This window comes from Podarcis filfolensis (genome assembly GCF_964270895.1).
Source record: "Podarcis filfolensis genome assembly, chromosome: 4".
Lineage (NCBI taxonomy): Eukaryota > Metazoa > Chordata > Lepidosauria > Squamata > Lacertidae > Podarcis > Podarcis filfolensis.
The window spans coordinates 6,759,398-6,782,579 of NC_139607.1; the positions used below are offsets into that span (position 1 = coordinate 6,759,398).

Genomic DNA, 23,182 nt, shown 5'->3' on the forward strand with positions numbered 1-23,182 from the left:
TATATATAAAGTGGTAGATTCATGTGAAGTTTTTCCTGATCTGTAACTGGCAGGTATACCCTGTATATACATGGGCAGGTGTTTGTGTGCTCTTGTTTTCAGAAATGCCCTCCAAGACATGAATCTTCATGGAGAAGGATTCAGCATAGCTTTCCTCCTATCATGTGATGCAACAGGCTTTTATGGGAAGATTAAGTTTTAACCCCCAACATTTACTGCTCCCCCATACATAAATTTGATATTACAATAATTTAGTCCAGAAAAGACTTTACCACTTGATTCTGCTGTTTGAACAAACTGATCCCAAGACCAGCTGCAGACTATGATCAAGAATAATGTTTCATTTCCCATTCTTTGCCACTACTGCATATTTTATTTATCCCACTGTGATACACATTATAATGTAAGTTGCAAAAGACAGCTTTCATTATATTCATATGATGCCTTTAGTGGTAAAATAATTTCTCTCCTAACCTGAGATCACTGACATCTATCTAGCTATCTCTATCATCTATCTATCATCTATCTCTATCTATCTATCTATCTATCTATCTATCTATCTATCTATCTATCTATCTTTCATCTATATCTGTAAACAAGTTTCTCCCACAACAAAAACTGGAAATTTAAGAGTTACTGTTATATAACTTTCTCCTGCAAGGTTCTTCCAGGACAGCAAAGCCCTTCCAGAACATCACGATTCATTCCTTTATTTTTCACCATTAGCTGAAATAAAACTGAATGCCCCTACCCCGCTAAATAAATTAGAGTCTTATGAAATATAAAAAGCACTAGGAGCCAGAGACCTGAACTAAATGTATCAACCAGAATTAGAAAATGACCCCCGAATCCTGAATATGACATCGTTCCTACCCTCTCCCAACCCCACAAAGAAGCAAACATACCTATCAGCACCCCAGGCATCACAGCACTTGGAACAGTGTCCGAGAGGTTGTAACATTAGGTTTTCTGATAACAAACTGATGGGCTCATCAGCGAAGGGTTGCACAGCTGCTTGGCTATTGCTAGTGTTTAATAGTGGACTGGGATGCTATGAATACTTGTGATTTTCTGTTCCCAAAGCAAAAACTACACATTCACTGTTGTGGATAAAGAATTCATAGAAGCAGCAAGTTTGCAAATTGCTTCATTGTATTCGCAAGCAAAAAACAGCTCATGGGCAATAGCCTAGTATGGCAACTTTCATTCTTTCATTTCATTGACCTTCCTTCCAAAGAGGTCAAGGTGCATACATAGTTTTTGCTCCATGCCTACATTCCTCTAATCCTCACAAAAAATAACCCTGTGTGGTAGGCTAAGAAAGAGAATACAGCCAGGCCAAGGTCCCTCAGGGAGCATCATATTTTGACACGTTTGCCGACAGAGCCTAGGGCTTGCCAATCAGAAGGTCGGCGGTTCGAATCACCGCGACAGGGTGAGCTCCTGTTGCTCGATCCCTGCTACTGCCAACCTAGCAGTTCAAAAGCATGCCAAAATTGCAAGTAGATAAATAGGTACCGCTCTGGCGGGAAGGTAAACGGCGTTTCTGTGAGCTGCTCTGGTTCGCCAGAAGCGACTTAGTCATGCTGGCCACATGACCCGGAAGCTGTACGCTGGCTCCCTTGGCCAGTAAAGTGAGATGAGTGCCGCAACCTCAGAGTCGTCCGCGACTGGACCTAATGGTCAGGGGTCTCTTTACCCTTACCTTTTACTTTGAACTATGGATCTCTACGACGACTCTTATAATGAAAAAGGGGGGGGTGACCTAGAAAAAGAGGACGTATGGCAACTCTCCCCAGGTCTAGTCCAGCACTCTAACCATTAAATTGGGAATCCAATGTGAGAGGTGGAAAGCAGGAACTGTATACAAGGACTAAGCAATGGCAGCAGCTCTCCAGTTTTCAGAAGGGACATTCCAATCCCCTGGGGAGTGAACCTTGGACCTTCAACATGCAAAACAGGTCCTCTCCCACTGAGCCATGGCCCTTCCCCTAAAATGGCAGGAGCTAACCGATAATGCACACAGAGTTCATGCACATGCTCTAAAATCATCTGTGTAGAGCTGCCCAGTGGACAGACGCACACACATACGGAGGATAGAAGCCAGTCATCACTGCTCATACATTGACAGTGATTCTTGAGAGTATGATAGCGCAGCTTGTGTGAATGACTGCTGTGAAGCAGCATCTGCCAATGTGGTTATAACAGCTCATATATTACTTCCCCCACACTTCTGTGCCCAACAGGCCACTATAAACGGAGGGTTTTTTTTTTTTTTATCTAGACGGCATAAACTGGCCCACGAGCAACAGCAATTTCCTTGATTGTCGCAGCAATTTTTTCCTGCTGCTTCAATCACAGAAATATTGTTGATTAATATGTCTATCGGAGCATTCTGTTTCAACATCTGGCTACTTCTATAAAATATTATAGATATATATGTTCCATTTGGAGATTGATCAGTGGACCAGCCAACCCTAAAGACTTAAAACATGTAATATTGGGGCAGCGCAACAGAATTTGGAGGTGAAGAGTTCTTGGGGAAGTCACATCTTTTAGGGAGTGGGAATTGTGCTTTCCTTGTTCTTGTGCTGTGATCCTTAAATATGGAGATAAGGATGGGTGAAGCTGTCATCTTACGTTTGGTCCTCCACTATATTCACAACACATTGCACTTTTTTAAATAAATCCACATGAAAAGCCAACAACTTTATAGAGTGAATTTCTCCTAATACACACTTCTGAATGTGCAAACTTAATTTAATTTCTCCACCAACCCTGTATGGAGATGTTGATATTTCATTCCCTATGCATATGGTACCCAACATTTGATTGTGTGATGTATTTTTTAATCTTATTTATAACACCCCCTTCCAAGCCAACTTCAGCCCCCCATCACAATTGTATAATTTGCTTAGAGGCCTCATTCCATTCCCAGTAAGTGCAAGATGCCTTTGCCCAGCAGTGATGTGGCCCACAGGTTGCAGTAAAATACTGGGCAAAGTTTTGCCCAGTGCCTTGCCTGTGTGATGGGCTCATGGGAAAAAGCTGTCTCATAAGCCCTTGCAAAGGAGAGGGGGGAAACTTCCCCTGCAGCTTAGGGCCACTTGGACTTGAAAGCTTTTCACCCACCCTCAGGTTAGAGCCTTCACTGAGCAATTCTGGGTCACTGGTTAACCGGGCTGTTAAGAATTGGTTTTCCCCTCTCAACCTGATAGACACTTGGTTGGGGGGGGTTCCACCTTTCCCTCAGTGAAATTATGGCCTTGCTTTGTTAGGTGAAGAACATTGTATGAGGGCGTAAGGGCATTGGGAAGGATCAACATAGTATAGGAGGCCCCTCGTAAGAGGTCAGAGGGCCGTATTGACCATGACATCTCCAAGCTTGGGTTGGGGTATCTGTCTGGTTGGAATCTGCACCCTGGTCACCCAGTGACAACTTGCTTGCTTGGCTTGCACCACAGCAAGGTTCAGCACTGGCCAACTCCCATGAAACAGGTTTGGGGCAGTTCAAACCCAATGGATCCACTTGGGACTTCTGAAATGATGAACTGAACCTGGCCCTAATGCCATGCCAACCCTTACCCTGCCTGCTGCTGTCAATAAAGACTTGGCTTGATTTTATCCCACCACCGTTGTACAGTCTGGTTATTTTGCTGCTCTCATGTTCCTACCTGGGCAACTGCTTCCTAAAAGTGATCTGCAACTTTCTTCAGATATGTGAGCATTCAAAAAGGCTGCGACTGTATATAATGAATTGTGTCAAAAGAAATTCATTTTGTGACTAGGTCCCCCCCCCCCACCCCCGGACAAATATATAGTCCAATAGCTTAGTGAACTTAACTTACGCTTTTCACAATGCCTTGATTTTTTGGCTGCAGGATTTTAGTGCAGAATCCATGTGCTTAGAGCATGAAGTGGGTAGAAGTGGCTTAAGTGGACCAACAGCTTTTTTTATTTCTCATCCATCATGTTTTCTTCCCGTGCCATATCTTCCTGTATAGTGTCCAGGATATTCTTGAAGATGTGAGCTAACGAGCCTTCATTACTTTCCCTAAGGAGATTATAGTAAAAGCTAATAGATATAATTGTCAGGAAGCTTTCTCTGATATTAATACTACCTGTTACCTTTATGTAATTCATCCTATTACCCTTCATTATTAGCCCTCTTTCAGTCTGCTACATAAGCTCCAAGATTTCGTACGTTTTTGTCATGCACATGTGTCACAGGTAGTTAAGTTGCCTCTACTGCAGTACTTTTTGAAAGCTTGCGCACATCTTGGCATGGATCAGACCTTTGTGTTCGTATCAGATGAAGATTAAGTTGGTGCTGAAATGACTGGGGCAGGTCCTGCCCACAAAAAACACACTCTCTCTCTCTCTCTGTGTGTGTGTGTGTAAGAGATTCACAGAGTTTGATCCACAGTACAGATGGCAATGGCCTCTCTGAGGATTTTATTTTTTTTTTGCAATTCTTATCAAGACTCTTTGGACTTTCCTCAAAATCCCTATAGGTGGTTTCCCCAGAGAAGCCATTGCAAATTCTTCTTGACTTTCACCTTAGGTGAAAATTTGCAGCAGTGATAATATGTCCTTATTACATTTTAGCCAAAGGCTACTGTAGCAAGAAATAACTGGTGCATCACCCCTAGGTAGCTTGAAGACAGCCTATAAGCTAGGCAGTTCCTAGAGGCAACCAGAAGCTTTTATCAGGGGATAACTCTAGCCCGCTTGTAGCATAAAACGGGGACACAGATCTCTGTGACAATCTGGAGAGAGGACATCGTGTTTAACTGCTATTGATATCAGTGGATCAATTTATGTCAAACCCTGTATTACACATCTACCATTTGAGGGGACCAAAATGTCTCTGAGAACATCTGCATTGTTCATTGCCCCATTCCCCCTGATCTGTTATTGCTTAAGCCATTCTAAAAAGCTGCACTTTTTTAAAGCTGCACAAGCTACTTTGCTGCCTTAAATGGAGTCCAAATTACCCTCTTCCTAGCTACAGCCAAAGCCTTGCTCTGTCACTCAGATATTGATTCCTTCAATATCTGCCTTCCCACGGTGCCTCCTTAAGTATATCCCCTTCACCTTCCTGTTTGTGGCAGGGCTCGTGGTCCTGTGATCATGTGGGAGCTTCAACCAAAACAGAGGTAGGCAATCTAAGGCCCAGGAGCCGGATGCGGCCCAATTGTCTTCTCAATCCAGCCTGCGGACGGTCCAGGAATCAGCATGTTTTTACATGAGTAGAATGTGTCCTTTTATTTAAAATGCATCTCTGGGTTATTTGTGGGGCATAGGAATTGATTCATTCCCCTAATCCTCCAAATATAGTCTGGCCCACCACATAGTTGCAATTCAGTGCTTCTACACATGCGCAAAGCATGATTTAGTGCTTCTGCGCATGTGTGACTGCCGAAACCTGGAAGTAACCCATTCCGGTATTTCCGGGTTTCGGCACGTCTGTAACCCGAAAAAACGCAACATGGAGCATCTGTAACGCGAGTTTTGACTGTATTCCCTTCTTGAAAGGGAGGGGTGATTGTCTGTATTTCTGCAAATTTTGACGTACCCCTGATACCTCCCTCTTCTGCATGGATGCAGCTGTTTTAGCTTCACAAGAATCAGCACACAGGTAATTAGTTCTCTCTAGATACCATTTCAGCCCCACATTGCCAGTGGCACAGAGGGCAAATGGGGCCTATTGCATTACCTTCACTTAGAATGAATGGAGGAAGAGAGAGAGAAATACCCCTGTTGCTAAGGCAACCAGACCAGTGCTCCCTCCCTGTGGTTGTTTCATTTCCACCTTGGCTGTCACAGTTGTAGCTCAGTGCAGCAAAGCAGGAAGTGATAGCCCAGTCGTCTTGGCAAAGCAGGGACCTGGGTTCCTCATACCTGTTCAAATCAAAGCCTGTCCCCACAGAATGCTTGTTTGAACACTTCTATATCCTTAGGAACTCTCCCTCCAAATTATCTGAAAGAGGTGCTTTTCTCAGGGGACGAAACCGTTTATAAAATGCACAAACCTTTTCATTTCAGCCATAACTGCAACAAACTTTTGCCCCATTGATTTAAATGGAAATTAAGAAAGATTAAAATTCTCCAGATTGGAGCCAAAGGTATTATACTATAAGGTTAAAAATAAAACGTTTGTAAAAGTCTGGTTTTCCAATTAAGATACCTCAAGAATGACCATATTTAAAATGGGTCAACATCGGAGCTGGGCAAAGTATATTTCAGATATGAAATAAAAGAAATACTTTGGCTGGGAAGCACTCAAGTATGAAATGCAAATGTATTTTACATAAATCCCTAGTGAATTTTCAGAGTAAAATATGTTAATTCAATAATGTCTTTCGGTAATACTGGAACAACTTGTAAATGTGTGATTTAAATCATGGTACTTAACAGTTACAGAATGGCATATTTATTTTTTAAAAAAATTAGTTGTGGGGAAAAGAAGCACCTTACAGAAACCACCCAGTGTCTGAATGTGACCATTTCATAAAGAAAATGGTACCAAGCCATCGTTTTAGCTGATAAATCAGTGGGATATGAAAAGCTATTTTTTACATGTGGAAGTAAGGAATTGGAATTGTGCCCTGACTGCTCATACAGGGCTGATCTGAATACTGTTTCCACTATCTTGAATGGTGAGAAAAACTGCTTATGGTCCCATTAACCCCATCTTTTGAACATACACCTAACTTCCTACAGCAATAGGAAGTTCTCCCCACCTTCTCACTATATAGAAGGATCTGGCAACTTCTGTTTCAGTGTATCTGAAGAAGTGTGCATGCACACGAAAGCTCATACCAAGAACTAACTTAGTTGGTCTTTAAGGTGCTACTGGAAGAAATTTTTTTTTTTTGTTTTTCCTACAGCAATGTTTTCCCACCAACTTTTTCCTGTATTTAAAGCATTCCACTGGCATTAGCCCATTAAACCTTACAACTCTGTAAGGTCTGATAGTATTATTACCCTTATGCATCAGATGGGTGGCTGAGAGAGAGCAGCAGGGCCGTTCACGGCTGCAGTAAAATTCAAACCAAATGATTTCTTGGCTCACGTCCCATACTCTTAAAACCAGTAGCAGATTGTGGGCTAGGGTCAGGGTGGCAGCTCTTACTTGACCTCTCGGACGCTGAGTCGCTGCTTCTTGATGAGGGGGGAAGCATAAGGCAGCAGGGAGGTTGTCAGGGAGGAAACACACCAGCGGAGCCAATCTGGTGCTCTTGCCACTGAGCGGGTACCACCCTGCCACCGTGCCCCTCCCCTCGCCTTCCCACTAGGCAGCAGGGTATCTCCAAGGAGGGGGGTAATTGGGATGGCGGCATGTGCGGAAATGAGCTTACCGTTTCCTCCCCTGCCATAATCCCAGGGGGAAAAATAACTTTATCGGTGATTGACTCGAGAAGGCAAGTTCACGTAAGCTTCATAGGTATTATTTCTCTATTTCTTTATAGCTTGTATTTGGCCTGGATTTTCTATCCTCTACAAAACTTGCAGTTTATTTGGAGGAGACAGTTTTCCCATTCCTAGCTTATGCTGCGTAAGATAAAATTAATCTTAGCTACTTGGAATGGACAATCCTTTAAGATAAATGCCAACAACTTGCTCTCTGGGAAGTAAGCTTTCTCTCTCTCTCTCTCTCTCTCTCTCTCTCTCCCCCCCCCCCCTCTGGTTGAAATTCAGTCTCTTAGGCTTGTTGACCATGAGAGGCTGATTTATATTGCTATGGTAGAATGATTTGTGCTGCGGTTTATTCCAGACAAAAGTAACAGCGACAAAAGGACAGCATGCTTGCAATATGCAGCAGATATATATCCTTGAAGCAGAGATGACAGTAGTCAGTCTTGAAGAAATTCAGCGGTTCCAGCTAAAGCAATACATCTGTAGCTCAACAAGAAATAACATCCCCCCTCTATGCACTGAAAGATGGTGGGCTGGTCTTTGCACGTGGTTGCTGCCTGCAGTTCTGAACAAACCAGAGCATCCGTTAAAAACCCAACAGAAGAAAGCCTGGTAGAATTCAAGTCTTTGTGAAGCCAGTAAAGATTAGTTTAATAGCTAACAAATATATTTTGGCTGCTGAGACAGCAGATGGGGAAAATGGCTGGCCAGAGACGCATGCAAAATTGTTGGTGGAGAGGGGATCATCAAGTTATTTCTATAGAGTGGGACAGGCCTCTGGAGCCACCAGCCAGGAAAGGCATCTGATGGTTGGGGTGTGTGAAGTGCAGGATTAGGAGAAATTTTTCTGGAACCACCAACATGATAGATGCCCATAACCCAGGTTTGTGAGGTGGGGGGAGGGATAGGAAGCAGGCAGAGGTATAATTTCAAGGGACGAGCTTGGCATCCTGCAGTTCTACCTTCTCAAATTCTGCCCTTTAATCTTGACATTTGAGGATTTATCAGAGCAAGATTCAAAGAGCCCTCAAACTATACAGTCCTTGCCAGTCCTGTAGTGCTCTGATACAACTCATCCCTACAAAAGGGAAGGGAATGTCTGTACAGCAGCCTATTCTATAGGAGAAATTATGTGTAAAAAACATTGTAGAAGTTAAAAGGAAGTTGGCATAAATGGCATTTATGCTTTGGATAAACATATGAGAGAGATGAGTTGCCAATCTACCCTGGTGTACTTTGCATTACTGAATTTACATAGAAGTTGAGGAGGTCACACAAACACACACACACATATTGAAGTGTGAGCAAGCAAAGAAAAATGTTTTAAATCCATGTGCATGCAAATAAGTCCCATCTGGTGGTGGGCAAAAACTGTATATTGCTTTTTTTTGTTTGTTTCTTTGTTTTGAAAATATGTAATGAAACAAATGTTTTTTATTGTTGTTAACAAATTTTTAATAAAATTTTAATCATTGTCCTCATGCAACAAACTTAAGCAGGGATTATTACTGAAAAGATACTGACATATCTTTTCTACCCAGGTGCAGCAGACACCATAAACACAGATCTGTGGTGACCAGTTTTAAATTTAGTCTCCATTTTGGGATATCGGTGATGATAGACTGTTCTATATCATTAGTAGATTCCTTAGCCTTTTGGTAAGATTGCAAATCTCCTTTCCATCTGCTGGCCTAATCCTGAATTGTTGGACTCCCCAAGATCCTAGGCAGCCACCTGAAAGAGATGTCAAGCATAAATCCTCTTCTTTCTGGTGTACCTGTATATTCAAATTTCCCTTAATTAGAATGAATAATGGAAAAGCAAATTAGCAAAAGCTTTCATAAGTGGCTGGTTGGATTTTCATAAGCCCTGCCTCTTTCAGTCCTGGTAGGTATTTATTGCATCAGAGGCTATAGAGGTGAGCAGCCATTTATTCCATCTCATGGGCAGGAGGAGGAAATTTTTACTTTGGTACCACTTCCTATTTTCCCATTACAGTGGTACCTCGGGTTAAGTACTTAATTTGTTCCGGAGGTCCATTCTTAACCTGAAACTGTTCTTAACCTGAAGCACCTCTTTAGCTAATGGGGCCTCCTGCTGCTGCCACGCCACCGGAGCACGATTTCTGTTCTCAAACTGAAGCAAAGTTCTTAACCTGAGGTACTATTTCTGGGTTAGCAGAGTCTATAACCTGAAGCGTATGTAACCCGAGGTACCACTGTACCTCTCTGCTATTGCCTGCTGTAGCTGACGCAAGCCAAGGATGGCCTGTCAAACACATGGCTGAAGCTATTTTGCAATGGCCTTGGCAAAGGATTTTGGAAAGAGTGCAACTATTGTATGAATGTTTCAATTTGTTACAAGCGCAAAATGAGTATTTCATTTCTACTGTAACAGTAACAGATTGAACTGGTATTCAGTGTAAGGTGATCCTACAAGTGACAATGAGATTATATCTGCCATGCTGAAGGAAGAGGCGGTAGCTTTGTTAAATAAGAACTGTTTTGTAGCAAAACCATTCAGTTGATATTTCAGCAATATTGGCAAATGTTTGTGATTGTCTTCCTCTGAACAAGACGATAAAGTTGATCATTTTCAGATTAAGAGTGAAATATGCACAGAGCACTCATATATTAAGCTTTCTCCTCTGATTGTTTCTTCCTCAGCTGAGAAATATTTTCTGTAGTCTGGAATGTTATAGGGTGCCCATAGCTGTCTCTACTCATGGTCTACCAAGCTATATACTCCGTATATGAATAGATAATTGAGACGTATCAGGTCTATATTAAGAAAAATGTTTCCAAGCAAAATGTTTTAAGCAGGGGCCAAAAGGAATACAGTGGAATTCCAAAATGTAGGTGCTGCAACACTAAAAGATTGAATTCCTACAAGTGTGGAATGGGTATTTTTGTGGGACCTCTAACCATGCCAGTTTTGCAGACTGAAGCGACCAAGTGGGCTTATATGGAGCAAAAGGTGTTCCTACAAGCAAAATGGTCTCAGGCTGTTCGGGACTTTACTAACATTAACACCTTGAACTTGGTCCAGTAGCAAATGGGCAACCAGTTCAGATCTTTGGGGAGAAGTTGAATATGCAGACAGGAATTCATTTTGTGCTACATTTGTAGGCACAGGTTTGAAAGCTCCGGCCTATAACTCTGAGAAGAAGTCAGTGAGGTTTCTCCTGGCAGATGGGGAGAATGATATCACTGCTTTAGTAGCTTCCTTCTTAGCCACAATTTTACCCAAAAGGGTTCCCAACGAAGCATCCTTTTTGGGGAACAGACAGGGCGTAGCAGAATATCTAAGTGTACACGATCACAGTGTGGTCTTATGACTCTCAACAGCTTCACCCTTGTCATTTTAATTATCCCAGTGACCTGAAATGTTTTATACTGTGATGCCAACAAAGGTATTTTATTTGATTTGATTTAAAGCTCCATGTCTGAGCATTCCCCCCACTTTTTTGGGTTCTTTTGCCAGGAAAATATGTGTTTTACTGCTGAATTGAAGCAAATAACAGTCACATTTTCCACAGATTGCTGTTTGCTCTGATTTAGCAGCAGAATGCAGTTTTTCATGGAGAAAGCACTGGGACAAAATAAAACCCGCTGGGAAAGCCCAGACCTGTGCCTAGAAAGTGTGGAACTCCAGAAAATCTTTAATTAAAAACAATAACAAAAGGAAGTCTAGATGAAGGCCACAGCCTCACTTCTGTCAGTGATTGTGCTGCAGCATTCTGCATTAAGTGCAGCTTGAAGATCAAGTGAAAGGGAAGCCCCAGATAGAATGCATTGCAGTATTGCAGTCTTGAATTCACTACTGTGCTCAAGCTCTCCTGCTGCAGGAAGGGTCATAAGTACTATACCAGGTGTCGCTGGTAAAGGGTCTTCTGGCCACCTGGGGCTACCTGAATCCAGAAGCCCCTCCCCCCCAAAAAAGCTGTGTACCTGCTCCCTCAGGGAGAGTGCATCTCCATCCAAGGAAGCAGTTGGCTAACTTCTGTTTATTGTTATTGAGAAAGCTGAAAACGCACAACCCAATGTTAAGGCACGCAGAAAGAAAAAGTGCGCCACAAACTTCACGTGAACTTAAAGAACATTAATAGAATCCATCCATCATTTACTTTGCTAAACACATTTTAAAAGATCAGCAAGAAGAACAAACATGTCTGAACAGACCAAATACAAGATAAGAAAGAAGGAAATAGTACTGTTAGCCGAGTGTAACAGATTATACCTCTTCTCAAGACAATCAGTTAGAGGTTTATCCCACAAGTCAAAATACAATAAACAAGATAATAAGTACTTTACATTTCTATAGTACATTTTATACAGGAAGCATAAAAACCTGTGTACAGTGTTTACTATCATAAAGCTTTGCTTCCTCACCGCCCACCTTCATAGAAAAACCCCACCATGTAATTTGTTGGGAGTGTTTACTTTGTGGGAGGAGGGCTGGTCCTCATATTTCTTTCTTTGGGGGGGGCGTGTGTGTGTCTTGTAATGCAAATATAGAAAACAGGGCAAAAAAAAATATTGGACAAATTTTATCTCACAGGGCATCTTTTCCCAACCTGGTGCCCTTCAGATGATTTTGGCTTCAAATTGCCACCAGCCCCAGCCAGAATAGCCAATGGTTTAGAGAGGTTGTGAGCTGTGATCAAAAACACCAGGAGGATACCAAGTGGAGGACATTGCTATTGAGATTCTTGTGAAATTTTCTTCTTTTTAAAAACAATCAAACAAACAAGCAATGATGACGTGCAAACTTCTTGGATATATTCCACAGTCTGTTCGACCATTTGTAGAATATATGACACAATGAAAAGGAATGGGGATGATGGAAGATTTGGCCTTTAAAAATCTCTAGAAAGTATGGCTAAGTAGGGAATCAATAAATCTGTCAAATTTTTCGCAGTTTCATGCTTCCCATCTTAAATTAATTTACGTATCAACTTATAAGGAAGGTGTGGCGGAAACTTTATTAGCATGAAACATTTTAATGTGTATTTTATGCCCCTAATATATGCTTTTTTGCAAAAAATCTTTTAGGCAGGAGAACTGTATTGCAAAATTTAGAGAAGTGCACTTTTTGAAGGATTGCTACATTTCTATTTGCATATTGCTTTGGGAAGTGCAAATTAGATAGGTTCCTATCAATTTCTTTAAATATTTAGAACCTCTCTATGCTAAGGAAGAAATGCCAACTGAACAGATTTTGTCTCCACCCCTGTCCCTAAGCCAATGCGGTCTTTTTCTTTTCTGGATGTGTGTGAGAGAACCAATCGTTATAAGATCTAAAAATAAAGATACAAATAACAAATAATATAAATATAAATAACAAATAATATTAACAACAGCAACAAAAGCCCCTAAACAATACCCCAAGAGTCTGTTCAGCAGCCTCAGCTTTTGTAGCTGGAGTCATTCAACCCTCCCAGGATTCACAACCAAGATGGCCTCATGGCTCTCATGGCTTTATCAGCTTCCATTACCAATTTGATAAAGGGAGGGGGGAGGAATCATTGCCTGTGGATTACAATGGCTTTATTTATTTCTTATAGGTTTGCTTTCATTTTCATTTTTTAAAACAGAGTAACACTAAACTCCTGTGCATGTCTACTCACAAGTAAGTCTCCTTGTGTTCAATGAGGCTTACTACCAGGTAAATGAGAATAGGCCTGGAGTCTTAAACAGCATTCCATACTCCATTACCTGGACGTAAGCCCCATTAAACTCAATGGGACTTCCGTGTGGAGATATATAGGCTCGCACTGTCATTTATTTGCTTAGACTGTCAGTTTTTAATGCCGTAAAGCACACTGGGCCATTTTGAGGGCCAAAAGGTAGCATATAAATGAGTTTTCATATTTCAAGATTTGAGTATTGAATGTCATTTTTGGAGACCTTTTAGATGGCGGGGAAAGAATGAAATGGGATGGGAATAAAACATAGACATTTAGACTAAAACTGTCCTTCTTTTCAAATAAGCTTCCAAACATTTCCTTCTATATTGACTTTTTTTTGTTTTCTTAGAGGAGGGTGAAGTTTTCTCTTGCAGCCTTATAAATACAACTTGCTGCTAAGCTTTGAAGAAGAAATGCTGACAACCCTTTAAAATGGAATCCAACACTGTGTGGCACTAGCATAATTGAACAATATCAATAATTTCCACACCAAATCTCCCATGGAGGCCAGTCAAGAATTTAGCAATTATATCTCCCCAGGCTGCATTTTACACTCAAAATTATTTTTCCCCTCTTTACTGACAGGTAAATAACCAGTTTCCCTTAATTAGGCTCGATTATGGGAAATGAGCATGTTATTGAACAACAGCCATAGGGTGGAAGGCTACCTTTCATCAAGAGCACCATGTAAATGTCTTAAACTTGTCTAGTTGCCATGATAAATAGGCTATGGTACATGCTTATTTTAATTGCTACCAGCAAAATCTGCTGAAGTTTAAGCACTGCTCTTGGTAAAAGCGTCTAATGTTGAAATGACCCACTTACTAGTGACCTGTGCTATCCGAGTTATGGATTTAAATTGGTAATTAATAAAAGTCAATTTCAGAAAATGCTAACACAAGGAGCTCAATAAAAATGCTAACTAGGCCTCAAATACTGCAGACAGTTTATTGACACTTTAATACATATTACTTATGCTAAAGACTTTTGTAGACTTAAAACTGAGGATGAAGAGATGACAATGGTCTTGTTTCTCAGCTAGGCAGTTGGAAGATCAGGAGTAAACGCAGTGGACTAGCTCATTTTTTGCGGTTCTTAATCCTGCTTATAATGGAGAAACAGACTGTGATTTCTTTTTGAAGCTGCATTATACCAAATGAACTCTCCTCTTTTTAAATCTGAGACTTCAGAGGACAAGAATTCAGGCAGAACAAAAAGAAAAGTTAGTCTCGCAGGGAAAGAATTTAACGTCCAATATGTAATGTGGACAAGGATGGGGTTGTCTTTGTGTAAAGGGAAGTGGTATAGATAATCCAGCAGACTGCTTTAGGAGCTGCTTGAAAAGGGCCCCCTACGTCTCCCTGCTCTGAAATGCTGAGCAAGTACAACCACAATAGATGTTTGAGCTGAGTTGTGATGTTCAATCCAGAAATGTGCAAAATGTCTATAGCACAAGGAAACAGCCTACTGGTTCAACTGGGCCCCTCTTCACCTTCAGAGTACATGGTGTTAGAGCTTGTAAGGTATAAAGACCACAGCAGGTGTCGGGGGCAGGCAGCAAAGACCCCTCCCCATGATTATCATTATCATCCTGACTGAATATTATTTGCATGCCTTTCTTACCATGCATATTATTGCATACAATGCACAGGATACATATGTGTGTGTGTGTGTGTGTGTGTGTGTGTGTGTGTGTGTGTCTAAATAGATGTGCATGTTTGGGGTGCCATGAATGCCTAAACCTTACCAAGGCAGACCCCAAAAATTAAACTGAAAGGTGCATTTCTAGGCGGGGGCGGGAATAGTGTAGTGTGTACCTAATAGCGACATCCAGACCTTGTCGACTCACAATTAAGTTTAACTCTTTCTCTCCCTGCCATGGCCTCAATGAAAATCTCCTCTCTGAAGCTCCTATTGTCATTTCAAGAGAGGCCTCTACTGGCGCTGGTTGGGACCCTTTAAATCATGGGTAGGCAAACTAAGGCCCTGGGACCAGATCTGGCCCAGTTGCCTTCTAAATCCGGCCCACGGACGGTCCGAGAATCAGCGTGTTTTTACATGAGTAGAATGTGTTCTTTTATTTAAAATGCATCTCTGGGTTATTTGCGGGGTCTGACTGGTGTTTTTACATGAGTAGAATGTGTGCTTTTATTTAAAATGCATCTTTGGCTTATTTGTGGGGCATAGGAATTCGTTCATTTTAATTTTTTTCCAAAATATAGTCTGCCCCGCCACAAGGTCTGAGGCACAGTGGACTGGCCCCCTGCTGACCCTTGCTTTAAATCTTCAAAGAGCTTCAAAATGGGAAATGATGTTGGGACTATAGCAGGGTGTGAAACAGAAAAAAACCAGTTTCCTACCTCTCCCCCAGATGTACTCTTGGCTTCTATTGACATGAATTTACACAACCAACACACCTAATTTAGCCCTGAGGGCTTAGTCTATAATATTGGGGGGGGGGTAATTACCGTCTAGATATCAACAAGAGGTCTAGTGCTGCATAGAATTTTTTCTGAAGTTTGAATTTTAGCGAGTATTAAAAGGTATGTGTAAGTGAAAGTTTCCTGAATTCTCCCCATTTTTCCTTTTTATGCCACTTCCCTTCTGCTTGTAGCCCAACAGGTTTCTACTTCTGTACCCCACTGTTTTGAACAAATGCATTCATCTTTCTAGAAACTGTAGTCATCTCTAGGGATGTTTATGGGATCTGAAGACACTCTGAAAACCAGTGGTGTGCTATATATGGTGGCTGGCATGCAAAGGCATTTAATACTGCAAAGTATTTGATAGTTACGTCATGGTATGTGCATTTTTTGTCATACAGCATAGGGTAGACAACATGCTATAGTAATTAATATTTGACAGCTGACAGCTTGTGAGATTTCACAATGGTTGCCTGCCAAGATTGAAACACTCGAGGGACGCCAAGAAATCTAAAACATTCACACTTTGAATTAAACCTGTCACATTCAAAATGTGATTTTGAAGGTTTCCCATATGAGTATGTTCAGGCCAAAATCTGAAAATTCCCAAATATTGAACATTTGAGAATTTCCATTTCAGCTTTACCTAAAGCCCATCTATACAGCAGCATTTATATAAACATGAACTTGTCATTTTAGTGGGAAACGCACTAGTCTTACAATATTGCTTGTTATCTAGCTACTATTTTGATACAGATATTTCATAATCACTGGCTCGGTTTCTTATATGCTGTGCTCCCACGTAACTGCGGTTTACCATGACCTTCCTTGTGTTTTAAATGTGTTGACTCTCATTTGGTATCATTATTTACCCACACTTGGCTCCCACCTCTGTTCTTCCATTTGTGAGTGAAGAGTGATCAGCAGTGTTTATACAAATATGTGCTATGTGCCATCCATTATTTGCTGAGCTTTCCTATCAAGGGCTGCTTCCTGGAGCCATGGAATGACTAATAATAAACTCAGCACTACTGTGACATTCTACTAGCCAAAAGGAGGGTGCGCTGCACTTCAACAGGAATAAATCAAACAGAAGCATTTCAGATGGTTCCTGAGTGAAATTCATTGTGAACTATAGAGACAGGATGAAGAACCAGATATTGCTTGACTCCAGCTCCCATCAGCCAGCATGGCCAATGGTCAATGATGATGGGAGTTGTAGCCTAGCAACATTTGCAGGGCTATGATCTCTCCATCCCTGATAGGAATGAGAGAGACAGGGAAGGATGTTCATATTTTCAACAGGTTAGGTGATAGTGGTGATTACTGGGCACTCCACTGGTGCAAAACTCCCAATTCTTCTCACTTAGTTGACCTTTCTGTTCTGAAGTTGTTGTAATCCTCTTGGTTTTAGATTCTGAGGCTGCCCCATGAAAATTTAAACTTCTGCTGGCCTATCTTAAATATCTATAATGTTTTAGCTCTTGACTGCCTGCTTCTGGATTTTATCTGCTGTTTGCCACTTTGATATGATTATTACTGTTGCCCTGTTTTTCAGGTTTCAGATGCTATTAGTCACTTTGGACATTTTATAGATAAAACGGTTTTAATACATACTAAAAAGGTAGAGAGGAGAGGTGTACCTTGCCTGCTGTTGTACAAATGAGAGATCGTGTATTAATTTGAAATAATCAGCCAAATCTTTGACCGAAAGCCTACAGCTAGGAGATACATTGTGAGAGGGAACTGTCTAAGAAATGTTGAGAGAAAAGAAAGTAAACTAACTGCAATGCTCAGTTCCCTAAAACACAATACTTCAGTGCAGAATAGTTGATTGCAGAAGTTAACACTCAATAGGTTCATCTGTAATATATCTGTAATATATATAGCTATTCTGTGGCAGATATTTTCGAGTGGTCTTTGGGCTGCATTGCCTTCAGCACTATAAAAAAATCTACATCAGCAGTGCCTCAGAATTTCATGTTCGTTCCTGTCAAGGTGACAGGAATTTTGAGGAAAGCCAACTAAATTTGATCAGATCATAAGAGCTAATTCCTAGAGGCCAAGCTACCTTCACACACACCCCATATTTGAGAGGATCACCTCCCAATTTTTTTTATGGGCATTGCCATTCAAATGGTGTGCGCGCCACATTTTGTGATCAATTACGCGGGGGGGGGGCTTACCTGGTCCCCCCCCAATATTTTATTCAAGTTGGCAGCCCTAGATCAGATTAGTGAAACATCTTGGTGGGAGGGACAAGTTGCACAATCTATGTTAGCACCAAACTGCCTAAAGTGAAATTCAAGATGAATCTGAAGATTGCTTCACGGAAAATGGCCAATGAAAATTGCAGTATGTCAATCAGATACAACATTCAACACACCCATTTTATTATTCATTGTCTCCCATCTCCAAAGAGCATTGCAAATACAGAGGCCTGGCTGCCAAGGGGCTGCCAAGAGAATGCAGGTCATCCACAGGTCAGGGAAAAGGACTTGAGATGTGAAATGCAATGAACTTTTATTCACAGAAGTAAAAACACAACAGCGTTCCTCTAGGCTCGTCTCCCTTACTTGAAGACATTGCAGTAACTGGCGTCTGGCCCCTCCTTCCCCTCTCTGGCACCCTCACTCACGGCAAACTGTGGCGAGTGGGAGGGCTTCCCCTCTTGGCCTGTCTGGCCCTTTGCTCAGCAATGTGCAGGACCCTTCTCATTCTGGGGGTTAGTGGATGAGGAGAGCGAGTTGGAACAGGACTATCCAGTTGCTGAGCAATAGAAACAGCTTCTGCCTCTCTGTCAGAGTCTGCACTCGCATTGAGACTCTCAGCATCCAGTCCTGTCCTGGAACGGCTTTCTTCTTCTCCACCCACCCCCATGTTCCCTCAACACCCCCCCCTGCTTCTAGTATCTCCCAGCTTGTTCCTTCCACAGACTGGTCCCCCATATCCCACCACCACTGGATCTAAGTCTTCTTCCTCTGTGTCATCCATGGGGCATTCTTGGGTAGGCGGCAACACACCCCTCCTCAGTCGCTGACACCTGCAGACTCTGAGACCAAGCTCGCCCTCATTGAATTCTCATTTTTCTTTGTTTCCCACTGCAATTCCAGAATAAAAAAAATGGCTATGCCATTTCACAGCATCCACTGCCTGCAAACCCTAAGGAAATTGTGTAGTGCTGTCGTTAAGATCATAACAGGTTTAATGAATAGCCAACATTCAATTCTTGGCTGCATTCAGAGGGCACTTCATTCCGTCTTCCTGATGTTTTCTTACCTGTTAATTATTATGTTTATGTGATCTTTGACACATGGTAAAAGCCTCTTCAGGAAACAGAATGGAATCTAGGAGAAGATTAGCACTCATTCCCATGTTAATTTGTTTCGGGGAGGGGGATGTTGAGAACCCCACAAACTTGAAAAAGCACTTTTGTGTTTTGCCATTTTTATTATCACGCCACTGATGCTCACATGACAAAATCAGGAGCTGTATCCTGGCATACAACTCTTTTCCACTGTTTAGCGCGATGAGGCAGTATATCAACGAAAAGGCCACAGTTACATATCACAACAGATACTGCAGTGTAAAAGGAACAATAGAAAGATTGGAAGAGAAGCACGAGCATATAAGCAGTAAAACTATCACAATATGCCCCACATCTGAAGGCAGCCCTTATCTCATAGAACCAAAGCCTTGAGTTTTCAGGGTGAGCAGAGAAGAGGGAGCACGTGGGAGCTCCATCAAATTTTTATCAAATTATGGTAAAAATGTTGCTTCCAATTTAAGTTGTTATTGCAGTTTTTTATCATATCAGGCAATAAAAACAAACCAATCTAAGTTAAAATAAAAATTAAAAACAAAGAAAAAAGCAAGAAGAAAAGAAAAAGAGGGGAGAAATTAGAAAGCCCTCTCTCAAAGGCAGATCTCAACCCATGTCTCACACAGAAGGGGGTGGACCCTTCTCTCACCTTTCTTCTCCCACCCTCCCATCCTGGAAGATCTTCGCATCCCTGCCTCTCACACAGGGTCTTTCACCAGCCATCCATCACTTTCCTGTGCGTACCCTCATTAACCCAGAGTAGAAGTCCCAATTTAATTTGTATAGAGAAGATAAAAAGTTTAATGAAAACATTCTTCATGTAACTCCTTCTAGGACTAGCGTTGCTCAGTGCATACATATACCATGCTGTTTAGCAAACAAGTTTCACAAAAAGAGAAATAGCTTATTTATTTATGGGTAGACTGCCAAATTTTACCTTGTTTGCCTGTTAACTTTTAGCATTTTGCTCCAAAATTGCTTGCAATTTGATATCGCCGCATTACCTTCAGTGTGTGTCTGTATGATTTCATCAGTCACAGTCTTTGCTTTTTTGACATCACGAATGCTTTTTCTTCAGAAATCTTTGCCAGCCCTTTTCCAATGTAAAAGTGTTCAAGTCAAGAACTGATATTTCTTCTTCTGATGGCCATTGTGTCTTATGTTCATGAGTGTAACTATCCAGCTTGTCTTTTTAACTGCAACCCAAAACAGAGGACTGATGGTTTCGGGGATTTCTATGCAATAATGTCAAATCATTTCTATATGTTGGCTGTCAAATACCTTCAGTACCACATTTTTCATAGTTCCTTTTTTATTAGCTGTCTTAAAACTACACGCACTACCCAAGATGATACATACACAATGTGAAAGGGGGAGCTCACAACACTTTCTTCACTAGCGGGCCAACAAATCAAAAGCTGATATGTTATTTTTGCTCCTCCCTGCTTGCTCGCTGCTACGGTAACCATTTGCTTCTTTAATCAGAAAACGGACTTGAAGCTGGTAAGCAGGTGACTCATGGCATTGCCAAGCAGAAGAAATGAAGGGTGAAAGTTGCCTTAAGTCTCTTCCTTCACTGGCAGACTAAGGGCGCATTCAGATGTGAGGAATATTGCACACTTCTGTCCCGTTTTCTAATGTTAACACTGTTGTGTTAGGAACTGTGGCTTTTTGACCAACATACTAAATTTCTTTCACCCCAGTGGGTATGTGTGAAACACAGCCGTTAACATCATTGAAAGTGGAATAGGATACAAATGCAATAAATTGTGGAAAGTTGTGTGTGTGTGTGTGTGTGTGTGTGTGTGCATCTCTGTTTCCAATTCCCAAAACTTCCCTTGCTAAACTGAATGGAGATACGTATATTTCAGTGCTCAGAAGCACTATGTAAGTATCATTCCTTCCCATGAAGAGCAACCTGGATCAGACTGAATGAGACTTTGTACAGTTCCACATGCAACACTTTGGAGCAAGAGCCATTTTATCAGGTATGTAATGCAGTCATAAAGCCTACATTTGCCAAAATGTTCCTTTTCATTAGAAATGCCTCTCATCCATTTTTTCCTCATGAACAATAACCAGACTAATGACATGAGGAGAACTCAAAAGGTTAACATAGCATAAGAATACAGTGGTACCTTGGTTCTCAAACACCTTGGTTCTCAAACAACTTGGTACCCAAACACCTTGGAACCCAAACACTGCAAACCCGGAAGTGTTCCAGTTTGTGAACCTTTTTTGGAAGCCGAACATGCTCCATTTGAGTGTTACACTTCCGATTTGAGTGTTACGCTGTGGTCTGTCTGTTTTTGCTATTTATTTTGCATTTTTGTTTTTGCAGCTCTTTTTCATTTTGTTTTTGTGACTGTGGGCTACTGTCAGCTACTGATCGATCGATTTGTGTGACTACAGTACATTGTTTATTGCTTTCATTTTATGGATCAATGGTCTCCTTAGATAGTAAAAATCATGTTAAATTGCTGTTTTAGGGGATGTTTTTAAAAGTCTGGAACTGATTAATCCATTTTGCATTACTTTCTATGTGAAAGTGCACCTTGGTTTTGGAATGCTTTGGTTTTGGAACGGACTTCTGGAACGGATTAAGTTTGAGAACCAAGGTACCACTGTATCAGATGCTGCATCAGTCTAGCATCCTGTTACTATAGTGGCCAACCAGACGATGTTGAAGAAGAAGAGTTTGGATTTGATATCCCGCTTTATCACTACCCGAAGCAGTCTCAAAGCGGCTAACATTCTCCTTTCCCTTCCTCCCCCACAACAAACACTCTGTGAGGTGAGTGAGGCTGAGAGACTTCAGAGAAGTGTGACTAGCCCAAGGTCACCCAGCAGCTGCATGTGGAGGAGCGGGGAAGCGAACCCGGTTCCCCAGATTACGAGTCCACTGCTCTTAACCACTACACCACACTGGCTCCCTGTAGGATGCCTGTAGGAAGCATCTGTAGGATGTAGGAACACACAAGTTAAGCCTCAGGTGTGAAAATGCTCTAGGTTGGCCTCTATACTTTAGACTGAATTGCTTGTGAATTACTCTGTCCATCAGTTGAAGGTGGGCAGCAGTGCAAATCCCCCCTCAGAAGAAAATCTGGACCTCAGATTTGGTGTTGGATGGAGACTTAAGTGCAAATCCCAAACACTTGACAAGAATGGCTTTGGAAATGATGTTGTTGCTGCACAAAGTGCTGTCTTACTGTAGGCTAGAAGGCCCAACAGTGCAAGAAATAAGCATGCCCCACTGATATGCAGAGCACAAATGCAAGCAACAGCCAGTCAACATTCATTATAGCTCAGTCAGTAGAGCATGAGACTCTTCATCCCAGGGTCGTGGGTTTGAGCCCCATGTTGGACCAAAGATTCCTGCATTGCAGACCGAATGAATCTTATGGTCCCTTCCAATTCTACAGTTCTATTATTCTACCCAGTCCTAGTGGGTGTAATAACCTAGCAAGAAGTTGGCCAAGTAAGTTGAACAGTGTGCAAAAACACACAAAGAGGGTCAGATACTTTCAGTTGTGGTCTAGTCATTCCAGTCCCAGCCCAACAATGTCAAATCTGAATATGAATTTCAACTTGACAACTTTCCACTGGAGTCTATTAAATGGGCAGCAGATGTTGCTTTAGCCACAGATCCTTTGATTTTTGGGTTCTTCTGGAAGCGTTAAAATGAGTTAACAAGGCCAAAAGGTTTTTGTTGTTTATTTTCTGATACCCCACAGTTCCTGTTGTAACAGCTTAGGCCAGCTAATAAAAAAGTACAACAATTTAAAAACAAAGTGAAAACAATACCAAAAATGCAATGTTTCATACAATCTGATGGTCAGAACCAAAGCAGCAACAAATGCTTAAAATGTAGAAATATTGGGGAAAGGAGTGCAATTTTTGAGCTGCATTGTTTCTTCCTTCTTATCATTATTGTTGGAACTTTCAATGTTGAAACCCATTAGCACCTTCCTTAAGCACTAATATATTCAGTGGTTTAGTGACCTTTTCAAATGTGACCTTTTGGATTCCTTTCTTGAGGCTATGGGGTAAAATGATTTCACCACCTGCTTCTGGTTGCAATATGATATAATTGTATGAAGGGTCCTTGAACGAGAATAGAACAAGCTTTTGCTCTTTAGCAAATGGATTGATGCGTCTCGAAAGGGACCTGCTTAACCCCCATTGTTTCACACATGTGCTTTTTTTTCTTCTTAAGTTGACAAATGATTTTCTAATAACAACCATAAATCAATTGGGCCTTAAAATAAGGTTGTCATATAAAGATAAAAACAATTATTTCCCCACCAAATGGTTTTCCCATCCTAG

The 23,182-nt window shown here is 41.5% G+C and overlaps 1 long non-coding RNA gene across 1 annotated transcript in view; it reads right to left on the reverse strand.

Annotated features, from left to right (window-relative positions):
- LOC310761278 overlaps positions 1-23,182 on the reverse strand; it is a 134,481-nt gene that overhangs the window by 22,902 nt on the left and 88,397 nt on the right. Inside the window, exons 6-8 of the long non-coding RNA XR_014547303.1 lie at positions 19,861-20,052; positions 3,849-4,054; positions 3,675-3,743 (exon numbers count right to left, since the gene is read on the reverse strand). This is a non-coding gene — a long non-coding RNA (uncharacterized lncRNA). The remainder of the gene's footprint in view (positions 1-3,674; positions 3,744-3,848; positions 4,055-19,860; positions 20,053-23,182) is intronic.